Genomic DNA, 8,599 nt, shown 5'->3' on the forward strand with positions numbered 1-8,599 from the left:
CTTTGGCACTGCCACATCAGGAAAACAGAGGTGTGATCACAATGCACTAGCTTCCTGATTCCTTTTTTTTTTTTTCCTACTACATCTTTGGATGTAGTATTCCTATTAGCCTTCCTTAGTTAAAAAAAAAATTTTTTTTTTTACAATGACTTAGGGAATGTGGAGGAGATATCCTTACAGCCTATTTGTACATGTCTCTCAGCTGCCTTGAAGAAATACATCAACATTCACCTCTGAAGAAATGGTTTTCATAGGGTCTCTTTTTCAGCAAGTGCATGTGAATGCTCACTCTGGATCCTGCAGCAGCGAGCAAGGCTTGTCTTGGTTTCATATCACATCATTTTCCTTTTAGAGCAAACATGCTAGTACCATTGGCTGGCAGAAGAGAAAGCAAGAGCTCTACAACTTATTTCTCTTGATATTTTCACTTATATTGTGTCTGCAGTGAATTTTTATACCATAGATATTTTGTTCCAGATTAGGGAGAAAGGAAAGACCTAAATTACTATCATTTCTCTATGAAGTAGACAACAAAAATATGTATCTTAAAACTTAAGGTTAAAAAATCATTTGCTTGTTCAATAAAAAATAAACTGAACTGAAATAAAATAAAAATAAAAAATAAATTGAAGTGTAATGATAACATTAAAAAGGCAATTTAGAAATGAGAAAACCCAAAAAGTTAACAAGGAAATGAAGAGAGTCTCAATGTCATTATTAATCAGAGATATACCAATTAAAACCACAGCGAAATTTCAGTCTACACCCTAAAGACTAGCAAAAATTATAAAGCAATAGAAAGCCACACATTGATGAGAATGTGATGATATCTGAAGAGTGGACACTGTTCATAGAAGCTGTCGGCCACCCCGAAGAACAGTGCGCTGGCAGTATTCGGTGGAATTAAGGATTTACCAGGGTATGAAGCCCACTGAAATTTCAGAAGCTCTATAAATGGAAAAATATGACAATGTTCATTAGAGTGTTGCTGGTGGTGATAAGAAGTGAAGGCTGCCGGCATATCCTTCCTTGGGTAAGTGTTGGATAGATACAGTATGGTGAACATTATAGAGTATTAGGCAATAGTTAAAAGGAACACACCAGATAGAGTCTTGGTGGGAGTGGGAGGACAGGACCAGGTGGGGCAGGGAATGTGCAAAGAAAAATGATAGCAATAGCACAATACCACGCATGTGAATTCTTTAAGAAAAAAAATGTACACCTTGGGGTGCCTGGGTGGCCCTGTCAGTTAAGTGTCTGCTTTCAGCTCAGGTCATGATCTCAGTGTCCTGGGATGGAGCCTCATGTCTGGCTCCCTGCTCAGTGGAGAGTTGGCTTCTCCCTCTCCCTTTCCCTCTGCCTCTCTCCTCTGTTCATGTTCTCTCTCTCTCTCTCTCTCTCTCTCTCTGATAAATAAAAAATTGTTTAAAAAAAGATATAAATGTTAACAATATACATTTAAAAGAATCCATATGTTCAAAAGGATAGATGCTAAATATACGAAAATGATTAACAGGTATGTAAATGGGAAATGAAAATATAAACCAATCAACAAAGAGAGAGAGGGGGGATTTATTTATTTAACGCTGGTAGATAATTTAAGACTAAAATATATATATATATATATATATATATATATATATATATATATATATATAAAAAATCAAAAAAGAGAGAGACAAAGTGTCCTTATTAGGAAAGTACCAAAATAATTAACGACTGCTTCATTTTGGTCTCTGTACTCTTTTCTGTGAAAGTAATAGTCTTCTAGAACACAGATAAAGTAGAAATACCTTTTATAGGGATAGAAACAAGCTTTCTCTGATGTATGAAAACAGAGAATGGAAGAGTTTGGAACATACTACTCCTAGGATTCTTCTTGCTATACTTGTGATGACCAACAGACAGGGAGAAAAGCCATGGTGATAGCTGAATTAAGCTACTTTTAAACTAGACCCCATATGTGACAAACTTAACAAGGAGTACGGCTAGCCTAGAGCATGTTGTACATATAATTATGTTAGTCCTCGCAAAGGATAGCACCCCCAATATCTTAACAACATGCCAATTCTCTGGATCTATCGTTAGAAATATATTTTGAAAACTAAGAAGACTTACTCTTACCTGTTTCTTTTAAAAAGTAGAAAACAGATCTCTGGAAATCTTCAAGAAAAATAATATTAATTAAACTTAACCTTAGAGAGTATATAGATGAGTTTGGGTTTGGAGAAGAAATGGAAATGTTTCAAAATTTCTGTCCTCTATAAAGAATAACCTATCCTTTTATTTAAGAACAGCCTGATGAATTTCAGTTGTCTAACAAAGACAGAAAGTTTGAAAGCAGCATGCCATCTCCTACATTTTAAGGGGTGTTAACAGCTGCTGTGGCGGAAATTGGGATTTCATGATTAAGTAGTTTGATGAACTGTGGGCTAAACAAAGTTTCATGTTTCATAAACCCAGGACTTGGTGAAGCCTATACTATTCCAGATGTATAGGGCCCGGCATTTCCTAATCTCGTCAAACTGTAGGCACTGCTCATTATCGAGAACTATGGGAGATTAGTGTCCTTTGATACATACTTCAAGAAATGTTACCCTAGATCAGGTGTGATCATATCCAATTGATCAGTAAAATCACCTAGAGAAGATAGATAAATAGATAGATAGATGGACAGACAGACAGATACACAGACATTGAAATAGGCTGCAGGTACCATTCATACTGACAGACTCGGAATTTCTGATGGAAATGAGGAGAGTGGCATAGGGATCCCAGAAATTTGTGTTTTTAATAAATTCCAGTTAATTTTGTTAATTAACTTAAGTACCATGCACAGTAAAGACTCAGGTACACAGGGTATTCCAAAAGTCTTTGTGAAGTTTTAAGCTTTAATAAGCTCAGAAGTATAACAATACACATACAAAAAAAAAAAAACCTGTTCAAAATGTTATTTAAATTCGTTACATGTTGTTATGTTCTTATTAAGATTTAACATAACCACTGTCTTGTACTTTACATTGTTGTAGCCAATTTTCAAACTTTGTAAACACAGACACACACATTACACGGACTCTATTTGTAATCCTAGCCTTAATATCATTCAAAGAGTGAGGTGTTAAAACATGTCCAACAGTTTTGATGCGATCTCACTAGAGTCTAAGGGAGAAAGATCAGGTTACTGGACAAGGAAAAAGACTTTCTCTACCAGAATATATGGCATGAGAAAAGTTAAAATTAAAAATCTACTTTTTATTATTATTTACGTGATCTTTTACTTCAGCAATCTTTTATTGTATCTGAATATAGTAATATTAGATGTTAACAATGAATATTGTGAGGAATAAAAGTGCCGAAGTTGCTTTCTAAATTATCAAAGTAAATTTACATTGATGTAATTGTGATGCATGTTATACTTTTAAGAAAAGTGGTGATCTGTGAACTAATTGATTATAATTTCTATGTTAACAAGATATTCAATTAACAAAAATATCTAATCCCCATTCATTGTAGGTAAGTGGGAAATTACAATTTTAATTTAAATAAACTTCCAGGAAGAAATATGTATGAAGAGTTATTTAAGCTCTTTAAACATGATAATAAAAAAATTTTAAATAATTAAACTTCAAATTATGCTTCTTAGAAGTTTATAGCATTTATATTTCTCATGTTATAAAATTGCATTTTAATTTTTAATTTTAATTTTAACTTTGGAACTCTGTATGAATCATATATATGTAACTCATGTAAATGGCAGTGTGGGTACACAGTTTAAAGCCATTTACTATTCATTCATTCAGTGAGATATCATTATTCAAACAAATGTTTATTGAGTGTCAACTCTATAGCTGGTACTGTTTAAAACAGAGTTTATTAACTAAAGAAACAGATAAAGTCTATGTCCTTATGCTGTTTATATTCAACTTTAGGGGAGCCACATGATAAACAGATAAATACTTGAAACATCCCATATGCTAGATACTGATGAGTAAAATGGAGAACACTAAAGCCGGGAAGGGGAATAGAAACTTTCAGAGGGAGGAGCAGGGAAAACTTCCTGTCCTATATAAGGTAGTTAAGGAACGCTTTCTTGTTAAGTAACATTGGAACAGAGGCATGAGGGAAGATATGAAGAACATTACATTATTAGCAAGAAAGGACAGTTCCAAACAGAGGTAACAGTAAGCAACGGTCCATAGGGATTGTGCTTGGCAGAAGGAAGGAACTCCAAGGAGCCAACATTGCTGGAACAGTAAGGGATAGAGAGAAGTGCGGGAGACCCACAGGAGGGTTATGAGTAGTGGCATAACCTGATTTACAGTTTAAAAGGAGAGGCTATTGCAGTAATCTCAGTACAAAATGGCAGGCACATGGACCAGTATGGTAATGATGGCAGTGGTCAGAAGTAATGGAACAAGATATATACTAGACTGGATTTAGGCTATGAAAGAAAAACAAAACAAAACAAAAAACAAAAACAAGACAAAAACTAGAAGATGATTTGAGGCTTAAGTAATTGAAAAAACAGATTTGTCATTAATAGAATTAGATGTAGGGAAGCGGAGGTGAGAAATCAGGAGTTCAGTTTAAATTTGAAATACTTAAGAAACTTTGACATTGATTTGTAGTGTATGGTATCAAGTTTCCAGTTTAGAGTAAAGGGCATTGATAAAGATTAAGGTTGGGCATTGCCAGCAAAATTAGAATTGTAATGGATTACCTTGGGAGTTACTATATACAAAAAAGGGAAGGCCATCAGAGGCACCCCAATGTTAGAGTCTGGGGAAAGAGGTAAAACCCTCCAAGATGTTTGGAATGTTTCTGGTGGCCAGTGTGACAGAGGAGAACGAAGAGGTGGAGACACTCATACACTCCATGTATATAGATTTCTTAATGTCTTCCTCTAATACGTGACTGGGATACCAATATCAATTATAAAATAATAATGTGATTCAAATTCTTCCAAAATTCAAAGGAATATATAAAAATACAATTACATCATCCTCTCTATTTGATGGACAAGGAAGTAACTGAAAAATAGAGAAGTTAACATGAATGACTTTTTAAAAAATCCAGATTAGTTCATGAACTCAATTTTGGTTTCTATCAGCTTTATCTCCTATACCTTCTATGTCTGAAGAACAGTAGTATTTGATGTTCATCATGAGTATTCTGTGGTACTCAAGAGAACTCAAGAGGTGCCATAAATTACCAAAGCAAATTTACATTCACTATAATTCCAACATGCATTATACTTTTATGAAAAGTAGCAATTCATGAACGGTATAATTGTAACTTTCACATTAATAAGATAGTCACTTAACAAAAATGCCCATTCTTCGATTATTATAGGTAAGTCATAAATTAATATTCTCAGTTAAATAAACTTAGACAATAATACATGTAGAAAGGTAGTTGAGTAAAACTGTTCAGTAACAAAAATTGTAGAGATGATTTTTTAAAAAGACCTCACTACATCTTTACAACACACATGCATGATTGCCTTCTTGTGTTATCATTGACAGATAATGAATGGAATGTATCGGAGATACTTAGAGATTAAAACATATTTTAATCCAGAGTATATGGATTAAGTATCTACCTGGAAGGAGGGACTTGAAAAGCATCAAAATCTGTAGCAGATGCAAGTATAGTAGAAAGAGGAGGAATTTAGAAAGACCTGCATTTGATGGAGACTTATAAGCTGTGCTTCCATAAACAGGTGGGTTTACCTATCAGAGGCCTTACCTGTAAAAGGAAGGTCAGCCTCTCTGTCTTAGCTGTTGTAGGATTATAGGAGACCCTTCATTCATTTATTTATTAACAAATATGTCTAAGTACTCTTAGACCCTGGTGGTAATAAGAGGATGAGATAGTCATGTGAGAGAGTGATTTTCTGTGTGTGTGGAGATATGGTTAACTAGACAATGAAGCCCAAGATATTTGAGCTGAAATAGTAGTTGGCACATATTATGTAATCAAAGCATTTGTATTTCATCTTCACAAATGCCCCAATTTTGTCACCAAATATTTTTCACAAATAGCTAGACAAGGTGACTAAAAAAATCTCATTCCATTTTGGCATGAAGATCTGGTTTCAGAAAAGCCTCATTAAAATTCAGATGAGAAAATACTGTGAAGGGACAAGTGAAGGGAGGAACCAACAATTTCCAAAAGCACTATTACATTTTTTTTAATTCAAACATAGAAATTTAATTTTTAAAAAATCAAAGCAATTTGCATAGGTGTATACATGAATATGAACTAAATACAAATATATAATAAAGTAAAATTGAATAAAGTAGGTATAATGTTGATGCAACAGGCTTACCCTAATGTTCTCACAGTGAAAACCTGAAAGGTGATGGGAAAGGCCCTCATTTTTATTTTTTTAGTATGTTATGTTAGTCACCATGCAGTACATCATTAGTTTTTGATGTAGTGTTCCATGATTCATTGTTTGCGTATAACACCCAGTGCTCCATGCAATCCATGCCCTCCTTAATACCCATCACTAGGCTAACCCATCCCCCCACCCCTACCCCTCTAAAACCCTCAGTTTGTTTCTCGGAGTCCATAGTCTCTCAAAGTTTGTCTCCCCCTCCAATTTCTCCCCTTCATTGTTCCCTTCCTTCTCCCAATATCTTTCATGTTATTCCTTATGTTCCACAAATAAGTGAAACCATATGATAATTGACTTTCTCAGTTTGACTTATTTCACTTAGCATAATGTCCTCCAGTCCCATCCATGTTGATGCAAAAGTTCGGTGTTCATCCTTTCTGATGGCTGAGTAATATCTCATTGTACATATGGACCACATTTTCTTTATCCATCTGTCTGTTGAAGGGCTTCTCTGCTCTTTCCACAGCTTGGCTGTTGTGGACACTGCTTCTATGAACATTGGGGTGCATATGGCCCTTCTTTTCACTACATCAAGAATTTCTCAAACTCAACACCCAAAAAAAAAGTAAGTCAAAAAATGGGCAGAAGACGTGAACAGATACTTCTCAAAAAAAGATATATGAATGGCTAACAGACACATGAGAAAAAAGTAATCATCACTAGCCATCAGGGAAATTCAAATCCAGGCACTATGACTTTTAATACTCAAAACAATTTACTGAGGTTGATACTGTTAAAATTCCCATTGTAGAATTGAGCAAGATGTAGTCCAAAGAAGTTAAATGAATTATCTAAAGTCACATAGCTAAAATGTAATGAAGGTCAAGTTTGAACATGGATCTAATTCCAAAGTCTTTTCTTTGCCAACAGTATCACCAGACACGGAGTTACTGCGCACAAATGGTTCTTAAAATTAGGGCCCCTTAACAATATGAGATTCTCCCAATGCCCTCGGAAGGGTACTTAACAATATGGGTAAAGAATGTCTTCCATACAAAAAATTTAAGATTGGTCACTGCACAAGAAAATTTCACACATCTGAAAACTTACTGCTTACTCATGAAAGAAATTTGATAGATTTCTCAAATGTAACAAGAATCTTGAACATTTACATAAGATTGCCAATAAGAAGATGTGAAGTAGAAACTTTTCTAAACAGTCAGTAATAAAAGATTTGATCCATTATGCCAAAATAAAAGGAAAAATTACCTTTCCTTTTTCTCTATAGAAATTGATACTACAGTATTGCTATAGCATATGAAGAAGCAATCAAAATATACGCTGCTGAATGTGGACGGAAAAGAAATTCTCGTGTGACAATCAATTAAAATAATTGTTATTTTTCTAGCTTTTGTAGTGTTTGCCATATTTGTCGCCTTTTGAAATCTTAAAATTTGTTAGACTTTTGCTCATTTTAAATAAACGTTTCCCTTTGTATATAATTTGTATTATATTTGCAAAAGAAGTCCCCCTACGTTGTATAAACTTCCAGCCCTACAAAACCTGGATTTACCACATCCACAGTTTCCTGACAGAGAATAGGTCCACAGTGAAACAGCCAGGGGAATGGCCAGGTATGTGGGAGATCACAAGCCTGAGAGGAGCTAGGAAATAAACAATTTCTGTAAGCCAGAGAAGAGTAGGAAGAAAAAAAAAAAAAAAAAAGCCACTTTGGGAGGAAACACCTACCAGGAGAAAATGGCTCAGTAACCAAATGCAAAAAAAAAAAAAAAAAAAAAACTATACTGCACGATCTTTTTCTATGGTACAGTGTCTATTCCATGTTCTTCACTGTTTTGGCCATGTTCCAGAAACCTTACGTACCTCACGTTTAGCTAGGAAAATACTCCATTTGTATACTTTTCAGGAAACTTGTTTAGACTCACTTGAATATTTAATTTGGGGCTGATCACAGAGAATCTACGAAAATGGAAGAATCTTAGGAATGCTAGAGACCTGGCTTCATTTGACAAAGAAGAAACCTGACTTTCTCAACATCACAAAGATCATTGGAAATGAAGTTTCAATCAATCAATCATTAAATATAACTGAATATCTATTCTGTCTTTGATAGAATGAACCAGTCTCATATGCTTAACATTTATGGTTAAAATATAGCATTTAGGGCCCCTAATAATCACAAACATGAGATATATATTTGTATTTCATATTGTATATATAAGATGTATAGCATAT

This window comes from Mustela erminea, chromosome 2, assembly GCF_009829155.1.
Source record: "Mustela erminea isolate mMusErm1 chromosome 2, mMusErm1.Pri, whole genome shotgun sequence".
Classification (NCBI taxonomy): Eukaryota; Metazoa; Chordata; class Mammalia; order Carnivora; family Mustelidae; genus Mustela; species Mustela erminea.